We start from the raw sequence: 14125 nt of genomic DNA on the forward strand, positions 1-14125 counted from the left end.
CACATATGAGGCTTTTTGGGCACTGCATCTCAATGGTGAGGTGTACTGCAACCGCAAAAGTTTCCAATCTCTGAATGTGCAGATGGTGTGCGACCATGCTCAGCACATCATGCAGGTGAATGCCCACTATCCTGACAGCAGTCATGATGCTTTCATTCTGTGGCAGTCTGCTGTTCCATTAGGATTTGAGCCACCGTTTGAAACCAGAGGGCGGCTACTTGGCAACAAGGACTATCTGCTGACCACCTGGTTCATGATTCTGGTATGTACCTCAACCATACATGGGCAGCAGGCATATAATGAGAGCCATGCTGTCACATGGCACATCATCAAGATGACAATTGGGGTGCTAAAGCAATGCTTCTGCTGCCTGGACCACTCTGGAGGAGACCTGCAGTATTCACTGGAGCCTATGTCACAATGTGCTCTGGTCTGCTGTATCCTGCATAACCTAACAATGATGAGGGCACAGCCCTTGTCACCAAGCCTTTATTGAAAGGGGGATGGAGTATAGGAGTAGCGAAGTCTTGCTACAACTGTACAGGGCATTGATGAGACCACACCTAGACTACTGCGTACAATTTTGGTCACCTTATTTAAGGAAGGACATACTTGCATTGGAAGCAGTTCAGAGAAGTTTCACTAGGTTGAGTCCTGGGATGAGGAGTTTGTCTTATGAGGAAAGGTTGCGCAGGTTGTGCCTATACTCATTGGAGTTTAGAAGGTTGTGAGGGGATCTTACTGAAATGTATAAGATTCTGAGCACACTTGACAGGGTAGATGCTGAGAGGATGTTTCCCCTCGTGCGGGAATCAAGAACTAGGGGGCACAGTTTCAAAATAAGGAGTCTCCTTTTTAAGACGGAGATGAGGAGGAATTTCCTCTTTCAGAGGGTCGTTAATGATTGAAATTCTCTTCCCCAGTGAGCAGTGGAGGCTGGGCCATTAAATATATTCAAGGTCGATTTAGACAGATTTTTGATTGACAAGGGAATCAAGGGTTATGGAGAGCAGGCAGGGAAGTGGAGTTAAGGCCACAATCAGCACAGCTATAATCTTATTGAATGGCGGAGCAGGCTCGAGAAGCCGAATGGCCTACTCCTGTTCCTATTGCTTATGATCGTATGTATACACCGGGCAGTTGAGGGGGAAGAGCAGGAAGAGGAGGTGGAGGAATAGGAGGAGCAGGAGGAAGGGAGGAGGAAGGAAGGAGGCAACAACACGTCCTTTCTGGCCGGGCAGTCATTTTACTACTGTACCAGTGAACACTACACCATTTCCTATTCTACAACAGTTTCACATCTTACTTTCCTCTGTCACTGACCATCACAGCATCCTGTTGGCCACAATGCTAAAATAATACCACCAGAAAACAACCAATCCAAACCAACTTTTCAAATTAACCATCCAATATTGTTTACAAGATGCAACTAATCACCCTTGTACATTGCCTTAGTGTCTGTCTTGGGGGTGCCTTTGCCGGCCTAGTGCTATTGCAGTAGCTGCAGCAAGGCTGGTGGAAGGCTGCTGACTTTCAGTGGAGTAAACTGCAGATGGCCTTGGAGGACCCTTTGAGAAGGCCCGGCTTTGGACTACAGCACCAAAACATGTGTAGTAGCTGTCTGGACTAGCTAGCTGACTGGCAACAGCAAAGGCATTTGCGAAGTGGCAGTGCTGGTAGGATGAAAACTGAGAGAGGACAGCAGGTGATACTCCCACTGTTGGAAGACAGATTGCTGGGCTGCTGTGAAACCCTGCAAGTCCCTTTGAGCACTGCTACCCGCAGCCATGAAGGCAGCAGTCTGAGTCTGCATGACAGCAAGCTGGGCATGGCAACAAACAAAGGTTTGAGGATCCCCTCCTGAGCTTCCACTGCAGCACTCAGATGTTGCCTGGCTTCTGCCTGAAGCTGAGACATTGGTCATCAGACGCAGCATCACAGTTGAGTCTGCAAGTGTTCTCATGGAGTTGGCCACAACTTCCATGCTGGAGAGGATGCACTCCAAGCTCTGCACAAAGCCCCATACCAAGTTGGTACTGTCCTCCATTTTCTTTGAGAGTGACAGCACGTTTACTGGCAGACCTGCCAATGCACCAAGCATTTCATTGTGTGTGCCGATCATTCTTTTTTTCTAAGATACTCCATTGAAATCCTCATCTAAGTCCTCTGCAGCAGAACCCATGTGCACCTGCAGGATCCTATTCCCCTGCCCTGGCTGTGTGCCACGTGGGGAGGCCACCCAGTAGGACCAGGCAACCTCCTCATGGGTTGGTGGGGTGGGGGGGGGGTTTGGGGGCTTCCCTGCTGTTTGGGAAATCTATGGTCCATGGAGGACCCACAGATGGCCCCTGGCGGCAAAGGCTGCCCCTGTGCCAACACCCCACTCCCTGCCATCAACAACCACCCCCACCTGACCTGACTGGCCCTGGTGAACCTGCCACACACCTGCACTCCGAGGCTCCGGTGCTGCTCTTGGTCCTGGGCCTACTGCAGTACCAGCAGTGGCCACCGCTTCCGGTGACACTGCTGGGACTGCTGAGCAACTGGCCCTCTGATTGGCCGGGTGCACTTAGAGGCGGGATCGCCATTCTTAAAGGGGAGAGGATGTCATCACCGGACAGTTAACTGCCTGAGCACCATAGAATGCAGTCGGGGGTCCCCAAACCGGCCAAGGCAGGGTTCCTCTTGCCTTTCTGGCCTGGTCTTCGGGACCCTAGTCACCTGCATAAAATTCAGCTACTGCATATTGAACCTCGATCCTACTATCTAAAGTACACATGTGCCAGTATATGAGCTGGTTGCTGTGGGTGTGAGAACATGTGAAGAGGTGTCATCATCATCAGTCTCTTGGACTTCATGCTCCCACACCACTGCCTGACTAGGTGGCAGCTCTTGGATATCTGAAAGGAGAAATGCACAAGTGTTGGGCTACCATGAGGGAATTAGGGGAAAGCAGGAGGTGCATGTTTACACCATCTGCAGCTTGTAAATCAGAAGATGGTGTGAGATGAGGGGGAGATGGATTGAGAGAGGAGGATTAGGTATGAGGAGACCATCATCTTCAATGGCTTACACATTGCCGCAGATCAGGGCCTTAGGTGTGTCCGCTCCATTAATGGCCACTACTGTCTCCTCCATCAGGGCTAGGACATGCAGCTATGGCTGCCCGCTGGTTAGGTGTCATGTGCCATCTTGTCTTGCAAAAGAGAGGGAAATGTGTTAGTGAGTGTGGTGAAATGTATTTGGGTGATGTGGCTGTCTTAGTTGAATAGCTAACAGTGTGTGAAAACTGTGAGGTGTGGGTCTGAGTCTTGCAGCAGTGCTAAGTGTGTGAGGGTGAGTTGAAGCAATGAATATGCTTGATAGAAAATGTTGGTAAGTTGAGTAAAGGAGAGCAGGGGGCATTGAGCAGTGTGTGAGGCGAGAGGTTCAGTTGTAAGGATATGACACTTGAAGATGCAATAACTAACCTTGACCACACATGTGAGTGTGCGGTTTTCCTGCATTGCATTCAGGTCCTTGAGGCTACACTGCTTGCATTGACAGCATTGGCTATCTGCTCCCACTCTGTTCTCACTGTCTGTCCGGACAACCTCCTGGCCCACTATGGGTAGAGGACCTCTCTCCTCCTGTTCACCTCCTGCACCAAGGCCTCCAGTGCTGCGTCAGAGAGACTTGAAGCACGCTTGCTGTCCTGTTGCACCATTTTCAGTCTTCTTGCAGGTCAGACAATCTTCCCCCAGCTGATTCCAATACGTGTTGCAGCTAGAGTACAACTCCCTTTCAAGAGCTGACTTTACGTAGTCCAGGCTAGTTTTAAATGGTGCTGGCTGTTGCCTGTTGTCTTCACCTCTGTGTCAGCTGCTGCTAAACATAAAGCACGGACCACTCAAGATGGGATCAGTAACGCAGTAACATGGACTTGTTATTTAAGGATGGTTCTGCATGTACACACAGGTCTTCACTGTACAGATACTTACTTAAGACTGCCCCCAAACCAGAGGTCACATTGTGTGTAATATCACAGCTCTTACACTGCTGGCAAGATAACATAGCCACACCTCTTAAAGGTGTACACACACAACACTGGCTTTGTATAAACTTGGGTCCGCTGCTGAAGTGTACAGCCTCTCAGAGTGCATTTAGTGGTCAGCTGCAAGCTACTGTCATTTACATTGGCAGGCAGCTCAAAGTTTGTGTGCAGTTTGTATAAGAACGATTGGATGTGCTAATCCTGCAACTCGATTCCTGTGTCCACTCTCAGGCCTTATCCAATGTCATGCAGACCCCCACCTGCCAAGAATGAGGCATATTAATTTTGTCATATGAACATTGATGTTAAATTGTTGCTGGAGTGAAGAAATTACTTGTTTGAAGATTACCAGACACTGGGCTGGAAGGACATTTTCTTATGAAAAGACACTGCTTGTGGAGACAAAGGACTATTCCCTGCTCCAATTAACTCAAATGTATTTTGATCACCAGACATTGAAGGTGCAAGGAAACACATTTCAGATAGTGCTAAGGTAATACAATCCACAAACCTCGCAGGCGAAACTGTACCAAATAAGGAGCTAGTCACATGACTAACCTGCTGGGCAACCTGGGGTTTTTTAAATCGTGCCACACAGAAAGGAACAGAAGGCAGTGCAACTGAAGCTGGAACAAGGAAGCCGCTCTCTCTCACCCTTGCTTTCTCTCAAGCCACCGGATCCTTTTTTCTTAATTCATTCATGGGATGCGGGCGTCGCTGGCCAGGCCAACACTTATTGCACAACCCTAATTGCCCTTGAAAAGGTGGTGGTGAGCTGCCTTCTTGAACCGCTGCAGTCCATGTGGGGTAGGTACACCCACAGTGCTATTACGAAGGGAGTTCCAGGATTTTGACCCAGTCACAGTGAAGGAATGGCGATATAGTTCCAAGTCAGGATGGTGTGTGACTTGGAGGGGAACTTGCAGTTGGTGGTGTTCCCATGCATTTGCTGCCCTTGTCCTTCGAGTTGGTAGAGGTCGCGGGTTTGTAACGTGCTGTCTAAGGAGCCTTGGTGCATTGCTGCAGTGCATCTTCGATATGGTACACACTGCTGTCACTGTGTGTCGGTGGTGGAGGGAGTGAATGTTTGTAGGTGGTGTGCCAATCAAGCGGGCTGCTTTGTCCTGAATGGTGTCGAGCTTCTTGAGTGATGTTGGAGCTGCACCCATCCAGGCAAGTGAAGAGTATTCCATCACACTCCTGACTTGTGTCTTGTAGATGGTGGACAGGCTTTGGGGAGTCAGGAGGTGAGTTACTCGATGCAGGATTCCTAGCCTCTGACCTGCTCTTGTAGCCACGGTATTTATATGGCTACTCCAGTTGAGTTTCTGGTCAATGGTAGCCCCTTGGATGTTGATAGTGGGGGATTCAGCGATGGTAATGCCATTGAATGTCAAGGGGAGATGGTTAGATTCTCTCTTGTTGAAAATGGTCATTGCCTGGCACTTGTGTGGCGCAAATGTTACTTGCCACTTATCAGCCCAAACCTGGATATTGTCCAGGTCTTGCTGCATTTCTACATGGACTGCTTCAGCATCTGAAGAGTCGCGAATGGTGCTGAACATTGTGCAATCATCAGTGAACCTCCCCACTTCTGACCTTATGATTGAAGGAAGGTCATTGGTGAAGCAGCTGAAGATGGTTGGGCCTAGGACACTACCCTGAGGAAGTCATGCAGTGATGATCTGGAGCTCAGATGATTGACCTCCAATAACCACAGCCATCTTCCTTTGCGCTAGGTATGACTCCAACCAGCAGAGTGTTTTCCCCCTGGTTCCCATTGACCTCAGTTTTGCTAGGGCTCCTTGATGCCCTACTTGGTCAAATGCTGCCTTGATGTCAAGGGCAGTCACTCTCACCTCACCTCTTGAGTTCAGCTCTTTTGTCCATGTTTGAACCCAGGCTGTAATGAGGTCAGGTGCTGAGTGGCCCTGGCGGAACCCAAACTGAGCGTCACTGAGCAGGTTATTGCTAAGCAAGTGCTGCTTGATGGCACTGTCGATGACACCTTCCATCACTTTACTGATGATTGAGAGTAGGCTGATGGGGCGGTAATCGGCTGGGTTGGACTTGTCCTGCTTTTGTGTACAGGATATACCTGGGCAATTTTCCACATTGCCGGTTAGATGCCAGTGTTGTAGCTGTACTGGAACAGCTTGGCTATGGGTGTGGCAAGTTCTGGAGCACAGGTCTTCAGTACTATTGTCAAAATATTGTCAGGGCCCATAGCCTTTGCAGTATCCAGTGCCTTCAGTCGTTTCTTGATATCACGGGGTGTAAATAGAATTGGCTGAAGTCTGGCATCTGTGATACTGGAGACTTCAGGAGGAGGCCGAGATGGATCATCAACTCGGCACTTCTGCTGAAGATTGTTGCAAATGCTTCAGTCTTATCTTTTGCACTGATGTGCTGGGCTCCCCCATCATTGAGGATGGGGATATTTGTGGAGCCACCTCCTCCAGTTAGTTGTTTAATTGTCCACCACCATTCATGGCTGGATGTGGCAGGACTGCAGAGCTTAGATCTGATCCATTGGTTATGGGATCACTTAGCTCTGTCTATTGCATGCTGTTTACGCAGTTTGGCACACAGATAGTCCTGTGTTGTAGCTTCACCAGGCTGACACCTCATTTTGAGGTATGCCTGGTGCTGCTCCTGGCATGCCCTCCTGCACTCTTCATTGAACCAGGGTTGGTATCCTGGCTTGATGGTAATGGTAGAATGGGGGATATGCCAGGTCATGAGGTTACAGATTGTAGTTGAGTACAGTTCTGCTGCTGCTGTTGGCCCACAGCGCCTCATGGATGCCCAGTTTTGCATTGCTAGATCTGTTTGAAATCTATCCCATTTAGCACGGTGGTAGTGCCACACAACACGATGGAGGGTATCCTCAATGTGAAGGTGGGACTTCGTCTCCACAGGGACTGTGCGGTGGTCACTCCTACCAATACTGTCATGGACAGGTGCATCTGCAGCAGGCAGATTGGTGAGGACGAGGTCAAGTACACCTGAAAAGAGAAAAGACTCCGACATCGAAACAAGTTGAAGCGTGAACTGGGTCCCAACGAATTTCAAGATTTACCAGCAACCGAAGACTCCACATGTAACTTACAGGACTGTAACTACCAGATATTGCCTCAAACCTTTCCACTTTATTTCTTCCACTTTTTCTGTCTCTATCTGTGGGTGTATTTATCGCGTATGCATATTAGAGTGGTCGCGTCACATATTTGTAGTCGTTAACCGGATTAGAGTTTAAGATTAATAAACTTCTGCCTATCTTGTTTAAATCTAAGGAAACCTGTTTGATTTCTTTGCCTTACAATTGGAGCAGTGAACAAGGATTCACTAGCGGGGGAGCTAAAAGCACGGTGTGTTAAAATTAAACCCTGTTACAATTAAACCCGGCTAAGGCTGAGAGGGAACCCCTAGACCCTTTCTCACCTGGTTGTAACAGAAATTTGGTGACTAGCATCCTGGATTTGACCCACAGACAAATGAGAAATTGGAAGTGAGAAGCTAAATTGTTCCTAATCAAAAAGAGAAAACATTTCAATACAGGTTTTCTTGTGGTTGTGTGTGCTAGAATACAAACATGTCTGCGACAGAAGCGAGTAACTCTCCAAGCCAGGATGAAGTAACTTGGGATAAGTTAACCTTGAATCTGAAGAAGCAGAAACAGGGTAGGAAGCAGACTCCGACAGGGTATTGCTAGCAAAAATACAATTGGAACAGAGTAAACTTGAATTAGAAGACAGGGAAAGAGAAAGAGAGAGGCAGGAGAAAGAGAAAGAGAGACAGGAGAGAAAGAACTTTCCAGAAGGAATGTGAAGAAAAAGAGAGAGGAGAGAGAGAAAGCAACAGAGGAGAAAGAAAGAGAGAGACAGGAGAGAGAAAGAGAAAGAACCTTTCAGAAAGAATGCGAAGAAAGAGAGCTGAAGCGGCTTGAGTTAACTAGGGGGCGACAAAGTAACCCCAGTGAAAGCATGGCCAATATTGAGGAGCATAATTGAGGGCTGGGTACAGAATTGTTAAAACTTTCCCAACTGATCCCAAAATTCAATGAGGGAGACGAGAAAGCATTATTCGTGTCTTTTGAAAAACTGGCAAGGCAGTGAAAGTGGCCAGCTGAGGCATAGACTCTGCTGTTACAGAGTATTAATCAGAAGAGCCCATGAGGTTTATTCCTTGTTGCCAGATGAGAGTTCATCAAATTATGAACTGACAAAAAATGCTATCCTTGGGGCATGTGAGTTAGTATCGGAAGCCTATCGCTAAAAGTTTAGAACCCTCAAGAAGCAAGCTGATCAAACTTACCTGGAGTTTGAGAGAAATAAGCAGCTGGCTTTTGACCAGTGGTTGAGGACTCTTAAAGTACAGCTCAACTATGAAAATCTCAGAGAAATAGTTTTGTTAGAGGAGTTTAAAAACTCTCTCCCACTCTCCATAAAGACACATGTGGAGGAACAAAAGACTCATAAAGCCTGACAGGCAGCAGTCTTGGCCGATGAGTTTGCTCTCATTTATAAGTCAGTTTCCCAGGGGAAATCCTTTCCTAATTCCTTCCACAAATCTGAAAAGGACAGAGTGTGGGACGGTGATAGAAGCACAAGCAGTCCTGGGAGAGAAGGAAAAGCAGGAGACACAGTGGGCCCTCCTCCAGCCAAAAAGGAAGGTGCTATAAGTAGGAGTGAGACCCGGAAACTTGTGTGCTTCCATTATAATAAAGCAGGGCATTTAAGAGCTGACTGCTGGAAACTAAAGGGAAACCTTTGGGTTAATCAGGGCACACACACTCAGTGAAGAAGAAGGGACCCTGATGGAAAGTACATGGACAAGCTGTGGCTTTAACTGCAGTAAGAGTGAGACCCAGGAAGTTTACCGCTGCAAGTGCAGGAAAATTTAATAGGATTCCTGAAGGTTATCAGGGTTTTGTGTCTGAAGGGAGAATAACCTCATACCCCTCAAGTGGGGCAAGCAAGCCCATAGTAATCCTCAGGGACACAGGGGCCACTGGATCCTTTTTATTGGGAAAAGGCCTGACCTTTCCCCCAGAGAGCACAGTAAACTCAAGAATGGTGGTGAATGGTATTGGAGGGCAACGTATGCCTGTACCTTTACACCAGGTGCGTTTGGAGTGCAACCTAGTTTCAGGACCGGTGACCATAGGGATTATCCCTAGTTTGCCTGTGGATGGGGTTGATCTGCTCCGAGGTAATGATCTGGCAGGGATGAAGGTGGCAGCTTCCCCAATAGTGAAAGAGAGACCGCAGGAGGTCAGAGAGACAGGGTAGTGGCAGGAGATGGTTCCCTGCAGTTTCCCTGAATGTGTAATGAGTGAGGCCATGATCAAAGCAGCTCCCCCACAGGAGACTGAATTGGTACTGCATGCAGATGGCCATGAAGTCTGTCTATCTGTGACTTTCTTTGGAAAATTAGAAGACCCAGGAAATGAATTAAATGGATCCTCTCCAGCTGAGGCTCAGCAAGCTGACCCAATATTGAGAGAGTTAGCACAGGCTGTCCAGACTGAAATTGAAGCAGAGTAAGTCCCTGATTGCTACTATTTAAAGAATGATGTACTGATGAGGAAGTGGAATTCTCCTCACAGACCTGAGAGCAAGGAGTGGACAGTAATTCACCAGTTAGTGGTGCCGCAGAGGTACTGGAGAGAAATAGTAAGAATGGCCCATGAGATTGCAGTGGCTGTACATGCCGGTATATGAAAAGCCAAAGCCCGCATAAGACAGCCGTTTGACTGGCCAAAACTCCACAAAGATATGGTGGGGGACTGTAGGAGTTGCCACATGTGCCAGGTTGAGGGCAAACCCCAACCTACAGTGAAACCTGTACCCCTAAGTCCTGTCCCGGTGTTTGGATGATCCTCCAGCAGAAGGCTGGTGAACTCTAAGAGATGCCCGCTGAGAACAAAAAGGGACAGGCAGGCACCAGGCTGGCAACACATTAGAAAGGAACAGGGAAAAAGGGACCAAGAGGGCAGGTTAAAGGAAGTCCGGGTAGAATCCTGGATAAAAACCCCTACTGTCCGGTCAGCCAACCCAGAAATGTTTGAAAAATTAGATCCCACATTCTCCTATGTAAATGCAGACACTAGAAGCACCCCACCAGAGTGGCTAGCAGCATTTACAGGCACCTGCAGAGGCAAAGAAAGTCCTCAAGAGGGCAGAGAAACCGTGATGGTGATGCCTCACCTAGTCAAAGTACCACAGGAGAGTGCAGTAGAATCTGAACAAATGCCTGCAAGCAGGAGTGTCCCAGAGGACAAAGGGAAGATTAGCAAAGAATCCCCCCCCACATTCAGGTACAAAACAGAACCAGCCATTCCCTGAGGTGAAAAGCCCTTGCATGACTCGTCAAAGCACTGAAAGAGAATACAGAGGCCAACCGCCCACTGCCACCGCCCCTGAGCAGAACTCCCACCTAGGGCTAATTAAACCTAACCCTCCCCCTGCAGACCTCAACAAGAACAAAGACCCCTTAGGCAGTCATGGAAATGTGCAAACAGAAAAAAATTCCCCAAAAAACAGATGTTTATTGGGATGCCAAAAAGGGCCATTTAAAGCAGCACTGCTACCAAGAAAAGACAAGCTACGACAATTGTTGGGGTTATTAATAAATGAGAGAGATGCTTGTGTGTTTTCCTGTCCTTATCTTCTCTCTCGTCCCTTTTAATTAAATGGTCTTTTAAAAAGTCACATTTCATTCCGCTGGGTGTGGAGGTGTCATGCGGACCCCCACCTGCCAAGAATGAGGCATATTAATTTTGTTATATGAACATTGATTTTAAACTGTTGCTGGAGTGAAGAAATGACTTATTTGAAGATCACCAGACACTGGGCTGGAAGGACATTTGCATACTAAGAGATGCTGCTGTGGAGACAATGGACTATTCCCTCCTCCAATTAACCCAAATGGATTTTGATCACCAGACATTGAAGGTGTAAGGAAGTGTATTCCAGAGACTGCTATGGTAATACAATCCACAAACCTCGCAGAAGAGACTGTTCCAAATAAGGAGCTGGTCACATGACTAACCGGCTGGGCAACCTCAGGTTTTTTGAATTGTGCCACACAGAAAGGAACAGAAGGCAGAAGTTTTGTGTGCAATTGAAGCTGGAACAAGGAAGCCGCTCTCTCTCTTGCCTTCTCCCAAGCCACTGGACCCATGGAAGACACGTACACCTCAAGAGAGAAAAGACTCCGACATCGAAACAAGTTGAAGCGTGGACTGGGCCCCAACAAAGAATAGGACTTACCGGCAACCAAAGACTCCAGATTGAACTGAAAGGACAGTAACTAACTAACAGATACTGCCTCAAACTTTTCCCTTTATTCCTTCTACTTTTTCTGTCTCTATCTGCATGTGTATTTATCGCGTATGTATGCTAGCATGGTCGCATCTTATATTCATAGTCGTTGACCGGATTAGAGTTTAAGATTAATAAACTTTTACATTTCTTGTTTAAATCTAAGGAAACCAGTTTGATTTCTTTGCCTTACAATTGGAGCAGTGAACAAGGATTCACTAGGGGTGGAGCTAAAGATATAGTGTGCTAAAATTGAACCCTGATACGATTAAACCAGGAACCAGGCAAAGGCTGAGAGGGAACCCCTAGACTCCTTCTCACCTGGTCGTAACACCAATCTTTCCCCATATTGTTGTGGTGGATTAGAATAATTATGGCCTATCTATTTTGTTCGAGGTGATACGTGTTTGGGCGTTCTCATGCCAGTTTCAGTGCGCGTGGATGACTGCAAAATAAAACAGTCTTATATCAGCAGCCAATGCCACAGCGATGGCTGATGTGGTTAAATGGAAATGTCAAAGTGGTATCATAGCGAGCACTCTTCCGAGGTTAGAGTTGAAGCACATTGTTCTCGCACAGTTGACAGGAAGCTGTATTGGTTGTGCCCATTGCTGAGGCTCGGTGCAAAATGGTTCCTTTCAATGGGTACTAACAACCATTTCATGTTTAAATCCATGCAAAATCAGTTTTTTAATCCATGTTGAAGATATTTTTGTTCATATGTGTTATTTTAGCTTTGGGATCTCAAGGGCAATAATCTACTATAAATAAATTCTACCTCCAGATGCCAATGATGAAGGACCGGAGGAGCTGTTATCACATTTCCCAAAGTAACGCTAGAAAGTTTTCAATATCCATTCCCAGGCAGAATTTGGTTAATTTAGCTGACGAGCAGTATCTTTAATATTGTGATCCATGCTTCCAAAATGGTGTTGTATTGCCAATTGATAAGTAAATTAGATGGCTGGAAATTAGTCTGCATCATCTTATTAAAATTCCAGATTTAATCCAAATAGGGTCATTATCTTATTGTTCTTTACTTGCATGTTTACATAAAGATGCCAATTTGCCTCTGCAGTGACTCTTGAAACATTCTTGGATATCAAGAAAGCAACACTGAATTGCCAGGATTCCTTTAACTCTATCTGGCTTATGCAAAATCATCACTTTGGAGGTTCTATTTCCTGTTATGAGGTGAAGGTGAGCAGCAGAGAGCAAGTGAATCTAACAGGAACATAGGAAGAACCTAAGAACATAGAAACAGCAGTAGACCATTTATCTCCTCAAGCTTGTTCCACCATTCAATGAAATTGTGGCTAATTTGAGAGCTAATTCCATATACCTTTGCCTTTGCCCCATATCCCTTAATACCTTTGGCTAACAAAAACTACCAATCTCAGATTTAAAATAAACAATTGATCTAGCATCGATTTCCTTTAGTTGAAGGGACTTCTAAACTTCTACCATTCTTTGCGTGTAGAAGTATTTCCTAGGCCATAATTTTACATTGGGTGGGAGGCCCTGCCACTGGCTGTAAAGTCGGTGGCGAACCTGCCTCTGCAGGCTTGGGGAGCCAGACCAGGAATTTTCACTCTCCAGGCCCTTAATTGGTTTTGGGCGGGACTTCCACCATTTTGAGGCAGGTGGTCCCACCTATTGGAGCTGCTGGCCAATCAGCGGGCCAGCTGGGTGTAATCCCAGCAGTGCCACTGTGAGCGGTGACCACTGCTTGGACTACATCCAGCCATCGGATGTAAGAGGAAGGGCAGTCCCGGAACTCAGGTAAGTTTTTAGGGCCTCGTCGGGGACAATCGGCCAGGCCCTGGCAAGGCAAAGGGGGTCGATTGCGGGGGGGGGGGGGGGGCGCAGTGTGGGAGGGAGTAATGTGCATTGGGGGCAGTTGTGGCTTCAGGGCAGCCTTCCATGGGGCATACGGTTCCCAATCTAGAGGTCAGCACCCCCTCCCCAGCCCGTAAGAAGGCCGCCAGCTTTTACCAGGCGGGGTTGTTGAGGTCTTTGCTGTCCAGCTGATGCAGGTAAAATACCAGCCGCGGCGCGAAGAGGCCCTTTAGTGCCAGTTAATTGGTTAGCCTGGGGCAGGTGGGCCATTTCTCACTGCCACCACCCCGTGTAAAATTGCAGTGGGAGTGGGAGGAGGTCGGGAACGGCAATCACCCCCCCCCCCCACCTCCTACACAATTTTATGCGACTCCCCTGCCACCAACCCACTCATTTTCGGGCTGTAAATATCCGGCCCTAATTTCATCCCTGACAGGTCGGGCTCCAATTTTGAGACTATGCCTCCTAGTCCTAGACTTCCCAACTAGCAGAAATAGTTTCTCCCAATTTACCCTATCTACCCTTAATATCTTGAAAACTTTGATCAAATTACCCCTTACCCTTCAAAGTTCCAGTACATACAATTCTAGTTTGCTTAATCGCTCCTCATAGCTTAACCCTTGGAGTCAAGGTATTATTCTAGTAAATCTATGCTGCATTCCCTTCATGGCCAATATATCCTCTCTAAGGTATGGTGCTGAAAACTGCTTGTGGCACTCCAGGTGTGGTCTAACCAGGTCTTTGTATAGCTGAAGCATGACTTCTACCACTTTGTATTCCAGTCCTCCAGATATAACAACCAACTTTCCATCCGACTTTCTGATTACTTTCTGTACTTGTTCATGACATTTCAATGATGTGTGTAACAGGACCCTCGAGTCTCTTTGGACTACCACTGTATCTAACATTTCCTCATTTACAAAGT

The sequence above is a fragment of the Heterodontus francisci genome, chromosome 7, assembly GCF_036365525.1.
Source record: "Heterodontus francisci isolate sHetFra1 chromosome 7, sHetFra1.hap1, whole genome shotgun sequence".
Taxonomy (NCBI): Eukaryota; Metazoa; Chordata; class Chondrichthyes; order Heterodontiformes; family Heterodontidae; genus Heterodontus; species Heterodontus francisci.